A 15,849-nucleotide genomic window follows, 5' to 3' on the forward strand; every position below is an offset into this window, starting at 1 on the left:
CCCCAAAGCATGATGTTTCCACCCCCATGCTTCACAGTAGATATGGTGTTCTTTGGATGCAACTCAGCATTCTTTGTCCTCAAACACGACGAGTTGAGTTTTTACCAAAAAGTTCTATTTTAGTTTCATCTGACCATATAACATTCTCCCAATCTTCTTCTGGATCATCCAAATGCTCTCTAGTTCAGACGGGCCTGGACATGTACTGGCTTAAGCAGGGGGACACGTCTGGCACTGCAGGATTTGAGTCCCTGGCGGCGTAGTGTTTTACTGATGGTAGGCTTTGTTACTTTGGTCCCTGCTCTCTGCAGGTCATTCACTAGGTCCCCCCGTGTGGTTCTGGGATTTTTGCTCACCGTTCTTGTGATCATTTTGACCCACGGGGTGAGATCTTGCGTGGAGCCCTAGATTGAGGGAGATTATCAGTGGTCTTGTATGTCTTCCATTTCCTAATAATTGCTCCCACAGTTGATTTCTTCAAACCAAGCTGCTTACATATTGCAGACATATTCAGTCTTCCCAGCCTGGTGCAGGTCTACAATTTTGTTTCTGGTGTCCTTTGACAGCTCTTTGGTCTTGGCCATAGTGGAGTTTGGAGTGTGACTGTTTGAGGTTGTGGACAGGTGTCTTTTATACTGATAACAAGTTCAAACAGGTGCCATTAATACAGGTAATGAGTGGAGGACAGAGGAGCCTCTTAAAGAAGAAGTTACAGGTCTGTGAGAGCCAGAAATCTTGCTTGTTTGTAGGTGACCAAATACTTATTTTCCATCATAATTTGCAAATAAATTCATTAAAAATCCTACAATGTGATTTTCTGGATTTTTTTTCTCATTTTGTCTGTCATAGTTGAAGTGTACCTATGATGAAAATTACAGGCCTCTCTCATCTTTTTAAGTGGGAGAACTTGCACAATTGGTGGCTGACTAAATACTTTTTTGCCCCACTGTATATATATAGAGGCCTTTCTTTGATGGCCTAGTTATACCCTAACACAGCAGTGTTAGGACACTCCTGGTTTACAGGCCACATCATGCTTGCAAGTCACATTAAGCTGGCTTGCAAAGTGAAGTGTAATTCCTATTGGAATCCAGCTAGAGTTAGGATATCCAACAATTTTAACTTATAATCACTGGCAACCTGCATTCAGAATGACTGCCAGGGTAGGGAAGATTGAATACTGAGACTAACTCAATCATCTAAACTGGAACAACCATCTCAGTAACGGATGCAATAAGCCCAACTTCTAACAGATTGGATTAGTTTAGAAAAATATATGTTATTTATCTTTGTGTAGCAAACAATTATTCAACCAATCAACGTATAAGCAAAAACACAGATTTTAAAACAAACAATTCTTTAAATCACCCTGCAATAGAGCATGCTGGGAAGATATGATGTACAGGTATGGTTCTATGTACAACACTTAATGCCTTCCAAAGAACCCTTCTTGCCTTCCAAAGGATATCATCATTTTTTTTTTTTTAAACTGGACAAATCTGAGCGCGCACGTGCTCTTGTATGACGAATCTACTTTGTGTTTTCCTCTAGTTGAGGACCTACAGGCTTCTTAACAGCTTCTACCCCCAAGCCAAAAGACTCCTGAACACCTAATCAAATGGCTACCCAGACCTCTCTTTTACGCTGCTGCTACTCTCTGTTCATTATCTATGCATAGTCACTTTAACTCTTCCTACATGTACATATTACCTCAATAACCTCGACTAACCGGTGCCCCCGCACATTGACTCTGAACCGGTACCCCCTGTATATAGCCTCACTATTGTTATTTTACTGCTGCTGTTTAATTATTTGTTACTTTTATTTTTACATTTTTTACTTATCCATTTTTTACTTAACACTTTTTTTTTTTTATCTTAAAACGTATTAAATCATTGTTGGTTAAGGGCTTGTAAGTAAGCATTTCACTGTACGGTGAAATGTACCTGTTGTATTCAGTAAATGTGACAAATACAATATGATTTGATTTGACAAACAGACTTTTCTGTGAACTGAATCAAAAAGGGCTATTAGACATAAAATACGGGCTTGGACTTGACAATCAGACTTCATTGATTTTGACGGGCTGTGTTGCTCCTCCCAGAGGGCGAGGGGTGATGTCAGAGAGGAGTGTCTGGTGACTTCGATGGGAAATGGTCGACTTCATCACTGGTTTAAGTACTAATTTTAAAACTTTTTCTCAGACCACATCAGAGTAAGAGATGATGAGATCACCTCAGTGGGTGAGACTGGGCTCTAAAAGTCTATATACACTTAATGGAACTCTCTGAAGCCAAGATGGAGTTCCACAAGAAATATAATTTCTCCACTTTAATGCAAAGCACTGTGTACTTTTGTTAAATACTATTCCATAGCTATGCTAGCCGTATAAGAGGCCTCAAACTGATATGGAAGCGTCTAAGGAGAGGACAGTGAGTGGACACACGATTAGCCATTCTGTGGGAATCTACTGTAGGATGATTTATGTTTGGCACCCATATGTCCCTGATGGGATCTTTTGAAGTGTGCAACTGAAGTAGAGATGAAACTAACCCACCTCCAGAGAGATCGGTCTAACCGTTTCCAATCTGCCCAAAAACAACACGCCAAAAGGGGACAAACAACATCTGTCTCTCAGGCCTGGAGCCTCTGATATGGATAGGATCTGACGTGGGAACCTGTGTTGGAAGTGACACTGTGGCTTAGCCTTGAGCTTGATGTGAAAACAAACATAGCTCTTTGACACGTTCAAAGCAAAGAATAGTCATGTTTATTTGAGTAGGTCTTGGATTTACATAGGACCATCTGACCAGGTCGTGGGTTGTGTACCATAACAGATAGACAGGTGAGAGCCCAGATCGTTCCATTAGGATCGTGTCTCCATTATACCTTTTGACTTAATACAGCTGTATTGCCTACGCATGATTTATCATGTGTTATGTGGAGTTGAATCATGAATTTTCCTCCTCTCTCCTTTAGTTCTAGAGATTCTGCAGCTGGTGACTAAGAGAGACCTGTTCCTGGCTGACACACACATCCTGGAGCTGGAGCAGGAGTGTAACGAGGCGGCCGCAGCGACCCTGCCCTCATCGCCAGCAGGTGGTGCTATCCCAGAGGACCTCAACAGCCCCGGGAGCAAAGACGGCGGCAGGCGCAAAGCCAAAGACGTGGAGCTGCTGTACGAAGCCCTGCAGAAGGAGCTGTGGGCGGTGGTGCGTGAGTCYCTGCGCTCCCCCACYGCGGGGCCCAACCTGGGGCTGGTGGTGCAGGTTCTGCAGCAGGAGGAGCAGYRGGACCGGGACTGGGCGCAGGYTGAGGGGGCGCTSCCCGGAGGCCCCAGACCCAGGCAGCTGAAGCAGCYGTGGAAGGAGGCGMTGGCGGAGGCAGCAAACGGGAGCCTGCCCCAGAGGAACGAGGCCCAGGGCGGGGAGCTGGCGGACTACCTGGACAGGGTGCGGACCCGGGTGGTGGAGGACCTGGGGGCGGCCAAGAGGAATGTGGTGCCAGTGTACCCAGAGGAGTACGAACCCTTCCAGGTGTACCTACAGAGCTACCACCAGGCGGTGGCCCGCAGACTGCAGAGCATCACTGACGACCAGCTGCTGATCACAGATATCTACTCTCTGCTGGACTGGCTCTACAACATCTATAACAAGTGGGTGTCCATCTTAAAGGCCACTGAGTGTAGACTATTGAATAGTTCATTCAATAATTGTGTATTGCAACTTGTGATTTTACACATATTAGATTTTGTAAGTAGCAGAATTGCATTACAAAAAAAGGAATGAACAAAAGTATATAGCTAAATGTCAGGTTGTAACAAACTTGCATGAACCACAAACTTGTCAGAAATGTTTCATTTCATTTTCACTTTATGCTTTCACGGTAAAGCATGTTACAAGGTGGTGTGATGTTATTGTACGTAATACTGTGCATAAATACTGTCGATTATACTGTACATAAACAGTCGTTTATTAGTTAAGTGTTACTCTATGGGTATGCCACTGACTCTGGCCTCCTACTGTAATCGCTCCAGGGACGTCCTTGGAACAGTCAGCATGACGATGCCCTTCAACAGGTCCAAGCTGGGGCCACTGTTGCCCTCGGAGACCGTGGACAAACTGGAGCTGGACTGTCTCAACTCTGTCAGGGTAAGGGCCGACCATCCACCCCTCACCCCTCCTCATTTGGTGCGCCCCGAAAGGGTGCTCCTATGGTCCTTCCTGTCCACCTAAAGGGAGGGATATCACTCTGACCAGTGCAGCCAATCAGTGCGCACCGTCTCAGCGTCAGCTCGTGGGTTTTCCTGTCTACGACGGACACCACACAATGGAAGCCAGACAACAGGCCATTTAGCTCAGGTCATTACGCAACTCACTTGCGAGTCAAGTCCAGGTAAGCTAGAGCACTGTTGTGTGTGTGATACTCTGTTCACTGTTGGAGAGCCAGGGCCCAGGGCCCAGGGTCCATGTATGTAGACATAATAGTTAGTAGTCCACAAGTAAATCCTGCAGAGGAAAAAGAGCACTGGGGTTATTGGCAGCGTGGCCTGTGGGCTGGCAATCAATCATGCCCCTGCGGGCTCATCCACCAATGGGAGGAAACCTTCACCTAAAATATAAGGGGATGTTTACAAAGGGGATATAGATCAGAACAAATGAAGCCAGATTTACAGTATTATCTGTGATTCTACGCCTTTATCCATCTTGATGTCTTGACGGCATCAGTTGGGAATATTTTGATGCTTAGTGGCTGCAGAGCTCACAGTGGTTCAGTGCARGGTTGWGTTGTGTCTGACCYRGRGGTCTGGTTGCGTTCCAGGAGAAGGTGACCACAGAGCTGTCTCAGGTGCTGGACGAGGAGGAGAAGCGTTGGATGGAGACGCTGCACATCGAGGAGTATCAGGCATGGTCGGCACCGTCATCCAGGTACGCACACGCGCACACACACACACACACACACACACATCAGGAGCTTATGTAAATAACTGATTTCTTCCCTGATTTTGATGAGGCTGGTCCTGATTGTTTTGTATTGCTGCTAAATGTGGTATTTTGTATTTTGAGGATAAGCTCATCCATCTGGTGGAGCAGAGAAAACATTCCTCAAGCAGCAGCCAAAGTCAATACAGACACTTCCCTTAGAACTCCATCACAGCTCACTCTTTTAGAGTCACTTCACTGGCCTCTAGTGGCCATGATTGATACTAACACACTTTCTATGCATCATCGTCATTCATGCGTCAGTTCATGTTTCACAGATGCCGTGGAAGAGAAAAAGAAAGCGTCTGTTAGCACTTCACACATAATACACATTTGCCAACGTAACATCGGGTTGTGTGTGTGTGTGTGTGTGTGTGTGTGTGTGTGTGTGTGTGTGTGTGTGTGCGCGCAGAGGCTGCAGGTAGATCTTGAACAGTCAGCTGCATCAACAGAAACCTGGGTTCCCGTGTGGCTCAGTGCAGTCTGAATGGTCTAGCCGACTTCCTGTACAGGTGAGAGGACCACACACTGTAGAATGACATGTTACACACTGTAGTAGTCCTAGAACACATCTGTATATTACGATTACATACTAGGCTAGAACACACTGTATCATTAGTATTACATACTAAGCCTAGACACACTGTATCATTACATATTACATACTAAGCCCTAGAACAACTGTATCATTACTATATGACATACTAAGGCCTAGAACACACTGTATCATTACACATGACATACTAAGGCTAGAACACACTGTATCATTACATATGACATACTAAGGCTTAGAACACACTGTATCATTTACGATTACATACTAAGCGCTAGAACACACTGTATCATTACATATGACATACTAAGGCCTAGAACACACTGTATCATTACATATGACATATGAGGCTAGAACACACTGTATCATTACATATTACATACTAAGGCCTAGAACACCTGTATTATTACATATTACATACTAAGGCCTAGAACACACTGTATCATTACATATTACATACTAAGGCCTAGAACACATGTATCATTACATATTACATACTAAGGCTAGAACACACTGTATCATTACATATTACATACTAAGGCCTAGAACACACTGTATTATTACATACTAGGCCTAGACACACTGTATCATTACATATGACATACTAAGGCCTAGAACAAAGTCTCTGTCATCCTTCATAGAATGACACAGGGCAAACCTATAGTTTCCTCACTGCCAGCAACATTTTATTGTGCAATAATTCTAGAATATCAACTGGAATCAACCAGTTCAACTGGAATATGGAAGGATCTCTATGAGACATTCTAATACTGTTAATATTGCTTAGCTTCCAAAGGAAAGTGGAGATGTTCCACGAGGTCTGGTCAACATGGTTGGGGATAACGAGGATGGATATGTCTCCAAGACCATCGCCCTGGTCAACTGCTGTCCCCCTTTCAGGTAGGACTGTTGTAGCAGGAGTAGCCTGCATTGTGTTATAGTAGGTCTATTTCCCAATAATACAGAAATACAGCCAGTATGATGCAAAACGCAGCATCCTTTCGATATATTTGTCAGGACCCGGTGAGAGAAACAGTCACTAATAGTCGCAGAACCAGAAGATGAGGCAGACTCAGCAGTACTAGAAATGGTGGTTTAATAAAAGGACAAGATCTTCAGGCAAAGAATATAATCCACCACGTCCAAAAATAAAGCCAAGAGGCAAAAATGGATATCTCCAAAATACAAAGAAACTCCACAAAGTGATAAAAACAGCAGGGAAAAACAAACCTCAAAAGACTACTCAAAAATACACAAGCACTAAACCAGAGAACCTCTGGAAAATCCAATAAGAGAAATATGTTCACAACAAGGCTGGGGCTGGGTGCTAACATACAAACACTGAGCAAAGAATGAGGAACACACAGGGTTTAAATACTAACAAGGGAACGACACACAGGTGCAAACAATAATTAGAGCAAGGAAAAACAAAAGGTACAAAAAGGTGCAATGGGGACATCTAGTGACCAAAACCTGAACAGTCCTGGCCAAAACCTGACAATATTTTTAAGTTATATATCTTGAAAACTGGATTGCAGACATGCAAAACATCCTGAGACTATATCAACAATGGACTAATAAACAAATACCAAATTGTTTTTGGGTGGAGTTTTCTTTTAACTACTATACTCAAAAACAAGATTTTAGTATTTGTCCATTAGTCCACTGTTAATACAATCGCCAAATGGTGCATATCAGCCGTCAAGTTTTCAAGTACAGAGCAAAAACTGTCTCGATGATGTGTTTTGCATCATAGTATTCCTTAAAACATGCATAAATCATGTAAGTGTACAATGTATTCATTAGTCTGCTGTGACTGTGTGTGTGCAGGGGTTTTGTCCAGCGCTGTGTGCAGTGCGACTGCATCAGTGAGGACTCAGCCAGGCGAGCAAACACTTCTGGACCGAATAGTCAACCAGGGAGTGAAGGTGCTGAGCGACAGACTGTATGAGGCGATAAGGGTAAGTGTTCTTAACACACACACGCACGCAGGCGAACACACACACACACATACACACACTCACACAAAGGATTCATAAACACACCCATGGTCACAGCTTTCCAAAACAACATGTAAACAACCTCACATGCACACACACACCACACAACCCAACACCACACACACACACACACACACACACACACACACACACACACACACACACACACACAACACACCCACACACACACACACACACAACACACAACACCACACACACACACACACACACACACACACACACACACACACAACACACACACAGCTATGTCTTACTATACTTTTTGGGACCAACAATTGATTCCATTCAAAATCATATTTTCCCTAACCTAACCTTAACTAAATTAACCCTTACCTTAACCTAACTTAACCCCTTACCATAACCCAAACCTAACACATAAACCCAAATAGCCTTTTTGTCCTCACTTCTCAGAATTTTAGTTGCTTACTATTCTTATGATGACTCCTGGTACTCACAAAAATAGTGAAACATTTACACTCCCCCCCCCCTCACACCCTCAAGCGTCCCTCTGGTGCCAAGTGTCCCAGAATATAAAGCAATCTTATCAGTGTTCTCCTCATGCTTGCCTCAAAGTTCTCAGGGATGTGCTGAGGAACAGGGGTGAGGGCCCTCAAAAAAACGCTGCCAATGTGACAAACATGGTTAAATAAGATTAGATTGGCAGCATGCCACATAGTTTCTGGCAGGCTATGCAGTTCCGCTCCTCTTCAGTAACCGCCATAGAGACGGGCAGTGCCAGTCGTCCAGGGGCACAGAGCCGCATGTCGCATCCTCTTGACCGAGCTGGGGCTTTTTATGCTGTTGTCGTTGGGTAGGAAGTCACAATCTGTGAAATGACTGGTCTAAACGGCCCACACATCCTCATAGGAAGACACAAACCCAGGAGGGGGATTCAGTTAGCGATAAAACACGGATCTGACTCAGGTGACATGGACGTCTCCACACCCACATCTCTCTGTCTCCCTCCCTTCCTTGTCTTCTTCATTCTCTCCCCATTTTCCTGTCTCTCTCTCTTGCTCACTCACATTTTCCCTCTCCTGGCCATATTTAGCCCTTCTTTGACAAGCTGGTGAAGAGGAAGTGGCTGAACAACACAGAGACCTATGAGCAAATCGAGTCCCATATTAAGGAACACTTCAAGAAGTTCCGCAGGYTGGACAGCCCACCCTATCAGGTACATGGCAGAGACACAGCAAGTATGAGCCATGTAAACATGGGGAGGRGCTAAGGTCCTCTGGCACAATGTACACTAATAACTCAAAGTTCTGGTACTGTTTTTAATTCTAAGCAACATGTTTTTTTTTTTATCGATTGACTGAACGGATGATTGGTTGATAGAATGAATTAATTAATCTTTCCCTTGTTCTCCCAGGTCCTGGTGGGAGAGGTGCATAGACGGGTTCTGATGGAATACCTGCGCTCCATCATGAGGGGGAGGATCATCTGCACGTCGTTCAGAATGAGGAAGAGGATGGCGGGACGACTGCGCGACGAGGGCAAGCAAATGGAAGTGCTCTTCAAAGATCTGGTGAGCCATTCTAGAACAACTATATTAGAGAAGCGTTGTCAGAGCAACGGTGCTGCCTGTGACATGACGCAACGGACAGTGTGCGTGTGTGAGTGTGTGTGTGTTTGCACTCACGAGTGTGTGCTCATTAATCACGTTTGACTGGTATGTGGCCTGTCTGTGAGGGTTACTGAAACAACTCCGGATGAGTTCGAACAAAGGAGACAAGTGAAGAATGGATACTGTAGCCGAGATAGAGATGAATGACCAGACAGGCCGTATGCACAAGTGGGCAATCACCTCACCCCAGCCCACTCCCTATCCTTCCCCTGTGGCGTCCGCCCCTTGCTCTAGATAAAACATCCGTTTGTCACCTCTCTGGACAACAGGATAGCGTTGTTTAGAGACGAGTGGTCTGGCATCCTGCCCTGGGCTTTAGAAGCCCTGACCGGCCTTTCGGGTCGAGTGGAGGACCAGGATGGACTGGTCGACCACACGGTTTAGTCTTCTCAGAATAACAGGGTCACTTTGATGCTCAGGTAATTGAGTTTGCATGCTCAGTACTGTCGGTGTACTTCTAACCTTGGTGTTTTGGGTCTATGTTATCTGATGGTTCCCTCTAGTCAAACGAATGTGTGAACATCACCAATCTAGTTGTAACCATTAAGACTTGAAACCACGTAATCTAGTTCTGGGTTTAATCCGTTGCCAAGGTCTTAGATTCAAAGGCTTTGAGTCAGAGAATAGCCAGTTGACCTGTCATGAGCTGCAGAGGTATTTGAACATGAATAGCCCTGTTAATACTGTTGTATCCTCATCTGTGCTGTGTAGAGGATCTGTTCTGATCACACCTCTCTCTATCTATCTCTCCCCTTTAGGAATCTCCCTCCTCCTGGCTGGACAGTGCTATCCCACACCTCTCTGAGATCATCCTCCTGGAAGACATCCCCTCCATCCAAATGGAGGTGGGGGTCCTGGTGAGGGAGTTCCCAGACATTCGGTAAGGAACACGGGAGGCAGCGATCACCTACGCGGAATGACAGTCATATTTTCAGGACTTCCATCGTGCCACGCGATCACCAACATTTCCAAAAGCTCAGGTTGACTGAAACACCCCAAAACAAACATGACTACTGTTCTGTCTTGATTGTGGATGGCAAATGAGGAACTTGTTAAAAGCAAACAAGAGCTGAGTCGTTTCCTTATTTTTATGGGGAGCTTTTTGGCCGTCGCTGGCGCACATGAAAGGACGGGGGGGGGGACGGGGGGGGTCTTGTCCGTTTGTCCGTCTCGGGTCCTGGGCGAAGACGAAGCAAAAACACGGACTTCCTGCCCAGGCGTGACATGGTAGCTGTGTAGCATAACCTGGCGTTGGCAGTCGGCTACTAAAGAGTCCCGTAGGAACACACAGGCGTGAGGAGGCAGTCCTCAATGGAATCTTTTCTAAATTAAGATTTGTCTCCATCCTTAACTCATAACAGACCCACATGTATTGTTTGGAATCTTGACTTGGATCTGGAGAATGCTAACCGTTGTCCTCTGGGTTCTCCCAGTTCCTTTTGAAAACAGGAACTGTACCGTACAATCCTTGACATATTGCAGTGTTAAATCCCTCTGTAAAGTACACACCTGATGTTTGCAACTGTGCCAGGCATTGACCCTTCAGAGTCTCAAACTATCCTATACACTATGTAGAATAATACCCTCATTGGTTTTATGACATCATTCGCTCCCAAAGACCAATTGCAATCAACTGGTTTCATGTAACTGCTAGTAACTGCTAGTTAAGCCTAGCTAACAGCAAAAAATAAAGTTTAAATGCACGTTTCCCGGAAGCCAAGATGCCCACCCCTTTATCGTTGTATTCTTTTGGATGATAATCACTGGTCGTGGTGGGAATTGAGTTTAGGCTCCATCATCAAAGTCAAATCAAATGTTATTGGTCACATACACATATTTTGCAGATGCTATCGCGGGTGTAGAGAAATGCTAATGTTCCTAGCTTCAACAGTGCAGTAATACCTAACAATACAAAAAAACACACGCAAATCCCCCCCAAAAATTAAGAAAGGAATTGAGAAATATTAGAACGAGCAATGTCTTTGTCCGGAATATAAATATAAATGTATTTGATAGTGTTTGTAGACAATATGGACAGTATATGAATAGAAAAGGTGTGTACAGCCGTAGTTATATAGGATGAGCCTTGACTAGAATACAGTATATACATATGAAGTGGGTAAAACAGTATGTAAATATTATTAAAGTGACCAATGTTCAATGACTATGTACATAGGGCAGCAGTATCTAAGGTGCAGGGTTGAGTATGGGTGGTAGCCGGTAAGTAACAGTGACTAAAGTTCAGGACAGGGTACTGGGCGGAGGCCGGCTAGTGGTGAATATTTAACAGTCTGATGGCCTGGAGATAGAAGCTGGACTGTCTCCGCCTTCTAGATGGTAGCAGGGGTGAACAGGCCATGGCTCGGGTGGCTGAGGTCCTTGTTGATCTTCTTGGCCTTCCTGTGACACTTGGTGCTGTAGATGTCCTGGAAGGCAGGAAGTGTGCCCCCGGGGATGCGTTGGACTGACCGCACTACCCTCTGGAGAGCCCTGTGGTTGCAGATGGTGCAGTTGCCGTACCAGGCAACAGCCCGACAGGATGCTCTCAATGGTGCATCTGTAGAATTTCTTCAACCTTTTGAAGTTGAAGACGCACTGTTGCGCCTTCTTCACCACACTTTCTGTGTGGATGGACGATTTCAGGTGGTCAGTGATGTGCCTGCCGAGGAACTTGAAGCGTTTCACCCTCTCCACTGCGGCCCTGTCAATGTGGATGGGGGCGTGCTCCCTCTGCTGTCTCCTGAAGTCCACGATTATCTCGTTCATTTTGCACCACTTCGCCAGGGCCCTCATTTCCTCCCTGTAGGCTGTCTTGTCATTGTTGGAAATCAGGCTCACCACTTTTGTGTCGTCTGCAAACTTGATGGTTGACTTGGAGACATGCGCGGCCACGCAGTCATGGGTGAACAGGAAGTACAGGAGGGGCTGAGCACGCACCCTTGTGGGGCCCCCGTGTTGAGGATCAGCATAGCGGAGGCGGTGTTGCCTACCTTCACCACCTGGGGTCGGCCCGTCAGGAAGTCCAGGACCCAGTTGCACAGGGAGGGTTTCAGGGCCCCAAACTTAGTGATGAGCTTGGAGGGCACTATGGTGTTGAAGGTAGTGGGTCTAGGGTGTCAGGTAAGGTGGAGTTACTACCGTCCCAGGGCTAGGGCTGCTTTTAGTCTTCAGAGCTGGTTGTCATTCAGCCTCGTGCTGCTGCTCAGCTTGTGTCGCCACAGACAGGAAGCGGCATCAGAGCAGCTCCTGCTTTCCTGCAGGGAGACTTCCAGAGGCCAAGTCAGGCACCCTCGAACAGGGACAGATGTTTTATTCATTTTGTGTGTGTGTTTGTATGTAAGTGTGTGACCCAACCATTGGGAATGTTCTCTAACTAACTGTATTTTGCAAACTCTTTCGTCCAATTTTCCCTGTTCCTTAGTGACTTGCCTCAGGGCCGACTGCCCTCTCTATAATGTATTTTCATGATTCTCTTTATTCCTACCCTTATCATGTCCTTGTGATGATTGACTGCCATTGCAGTGATGCAAGATACACTCTTCTCAAATCAACTCAATCTTTATTGGCTAGATGTGGCCTATATGACATCTTTGTTGCATATCAATTTTTATTGGTAGATCAAAACACGAACTAGACTCTGAACTAGACTCTGACTCCTCTGTTTGCAGGAAGAAACATGTGTCGGCCATCTTGAACATCCGGGGGATGACTCGGCAGACGGAGCGCCAGGAGATCCTGAATATCGTGAAGGACATTGAGAACAGTGACACACTGACACGGCTGTCCCGCGACCGTGCCCTCTTCTCCGAGGTGCCCGTCACATCCGAGGTGCACTGCCTGAACTTGGGCCTGAGCCGCATCGCCCTCACTGCCTCCTCTTGCTTCTCCAGCCTGAGACCACGCCGTACCAAGAGGGCCCCGGTCAGAGAGGCGTACGACGACATGCTCTAACGGCCCTAACCGCTCTGGAAACGTTCTGATGACTCAAGCAGACAGACAGCTGTTTAACAGCAAGTCACAATGGAGCTCGTCGTCAAGTTCTGCACATGGTGCCGATACCAGGGGCGGACAGCACAACACATTGAGGAAGTGGAACAACACATGGAAAGAATAGCCATGTTGTGACCTTTCACCTTTCACAGCCACCTAGATAAAGAAAGTGTGACGGCTGTTTCCCTTGTGAGCGATATTGCCTAGTCCTTGCTCATCTAGAGAAAGACTGGGGAAGAGCTTTCATAAGTGCACATTTAAAAAGACCAATTTAAGAGGACTTTGTGGACTTGAATCTCTGTGGTTTGTTGGTATTGACTCCTTTTGACAAAGGGCAGTGGAAAGAGACACAAGCAACCTATTGGGGAAGATTCTTAATACTGCATGTGACTATGAGGGTTACATTAGGAACTATGGTTTAAATCAGTACTACTGATCAAGAGCACTGTTTGGAATAAATAAATCAAAATGTCACATATAATCCCATAACGTGCTGACATTGATATGGGTAAAGTTGGAGTCTGTTTTACAGTTGCACATGATAAAGGCTCGATCTAAGGTACTACATCATTTTTATTATCTATCATCTCTGTGCTGATTTTCGTTGTATTTAAAATAAAAGATTCATAGTTTATTTTCATTTTGTGACATACAGTATATGGGCTAATGTATGTTGAGCAACTCAAGAGACGATTGAAGCCTGTGTGAATGGATGAAATCAGAACTGCCTATTTATGTACCAACCAATGAACGTATTTATTGTAGTGTGGTTTGATTGCCTTGTAATCAATGTCAAACTCTAAATCCCAGTCAAACGAATGTGTAGTCATTTCAAGCGTGTGTTTTCCCCAGGTTTTGTCAAATGCTGAGACCCTGACTAAAATAATCTGACAGCCATCATCGAAGATTAAGATACATTTTGTTTTCAGCTGTGTACTTTTTTACCTCTGTAAATTAAACAGTTAATAATTACTGTTATTCATGATTGTTGATCATCTAAATATTGTAATCCTCAGATAATTAGATTGATACTGCACCTTTTTATTTGATTTTTATTAGCCTTATTATTATAATTGTTTTATCAACAAGCAGACATTGTGGACTGAGACTACTCCACCAGTTCTTTGGTCACACACTGATTTAAAACGTTTCATCGGTTCACCCTGCCTGTGATGTTCCATAATTGAACAGCTGGATGCAATAATCGATCTACCTTGAAATTGTACATAAATCATCGAATTAAATGAGAATAAACGACAACAGAGATAAAATATTTTGGCTTTGTTTTAAATGACCATTAAGGATGGGATATTGATGGGACCTCACTCCCAAATCATCTCTGTGTTTTGAAGGGCCTGCTGTTTACTTTCCTTTATTTCATTGATGAGAGAGGGTTAAACCAATCATGTAACGTTTTCCTTGACAGACCTGAGCTGACAATTCTTGGGTAACCAACCTGAATGGAAAACAAGGTTCACAGACAGATCTTACCATGCGCTGTCTGGATGGAGTCCTCTGCCATAGCTGTTTTCTGGCACCTAACTACAGGGTCAGAAAGCTACAGCACAACTGTTGTGTGTAGGTCTGCATCTATTTGTGTTTTACAATGCTATTTCTTTCTGTTTTGTTTCCCACCCATCCACCCAAAGAGTCCCCCTCTCATTACTCAGGGGTGTTACAGAGACGAGACTCAAGCTTGGTTTCTGAAAGAAAACAGCGGGGTGGGTCATATGGGTAGGTGGTGTATTTGGGCAATGTGGGAAAAGTGCTTGGTCAGTTCAGGAGTATAGGACCTATTTTTCAGTAAACAGAGCTTTCCTGTTGTCCAACTAGGTGGCAAAATAAAATGTTTAGTTGAGCCAAATTTACACCACTCAGTGGGAGGAAACTTCCTGTAGTCGTTTTTTCCCAAGAAGCTTTTCTGTTACACTTTCATGTAAGGTAACACCAGTAATTTACCTTAACAACAAAAACAACAACAACCATTTGAGCATGCTGTGTGTTTAGTACACAGTGGTGGCTCTCCAGGCCCTGGCTCTCTTCTACTCCATTTCAATGTTCAATCTTGTCTCAGAGTATTTTGTATTATTCTTTACATAAATCCGAGACACTCCATTTAGTACGTTATGTTACGTTTCATATGGGTATAGTAATTTGTGGATTTCCATCATCCATTTCGTATGATATGTTACAAATTACAATTCGTATGTTAAGTTACGAATTTGCTAAAGTAAAAAATGTTACGAATTTGCAAAACCTACAATATGTTACGAATAGTTAGGTTTGGGGGAAGGGTTAGCTAACATGCTAAGTAGGTGTAAAGTTGCTAAAAACTATTAAACAGTTGAAAAGTTGATCAAATTTGAACATGCACCCTTTGGGTTGCTAGACGTTTGCGTTACACATCCACCCTGACCAACCATCCTCCTTTCATTTTTGCCTTAAGTAACCATCTGCCTTATATAACCATACCAAAAATAACATTTGAGTGTCTCGAATTTACATTTACTATGTTACGTCTAGTATGAAACTAGGCTGGGATGTTCAGTAGAGATAGCGCCAGTACAGTGACAGTAGAGACAGCGCCTCTTCGTGTTGAACCAAAACAATAAGCTTCTCTACCAGGAGAGGGCGGTGCAGGACAGGGAAAGAAAGTGATTGACAGTCAGGGGAATT

General features: G+C 44.5%; 1 pseudogene; it reads left to right on the forward strand.

Annotated features, from left to right (window-relative positions):
* Nucleotides 1-14,446, forward strand: part of LOC111949732 (tumor necrosis factor alpha-induced protein 2-like) — a 29,311-nt pseudogene extending 14,865 nt beyond the window's left edge.
* The last annotated feature ends 1,403 nt before the right edge of the window (nucleotides 14,447-15,849 follow it).

The sequence above is a fragment of the Salvelinus sp. IW2-2015 genome, linkage group LG22, assembly GCF_002910315.2.
Source record: "Salvelinus sp. IW2-2015 linkage group LG22, ASM291031v2, whole genome shotgun sequence".
Taxonomy (NCBI): Eukaryota; Metazoa; Chordata; class Actinopteri; order Salmoniformes; family Salmonidae; genus Salvelinus; species Salvelinus sp. IW2-2015.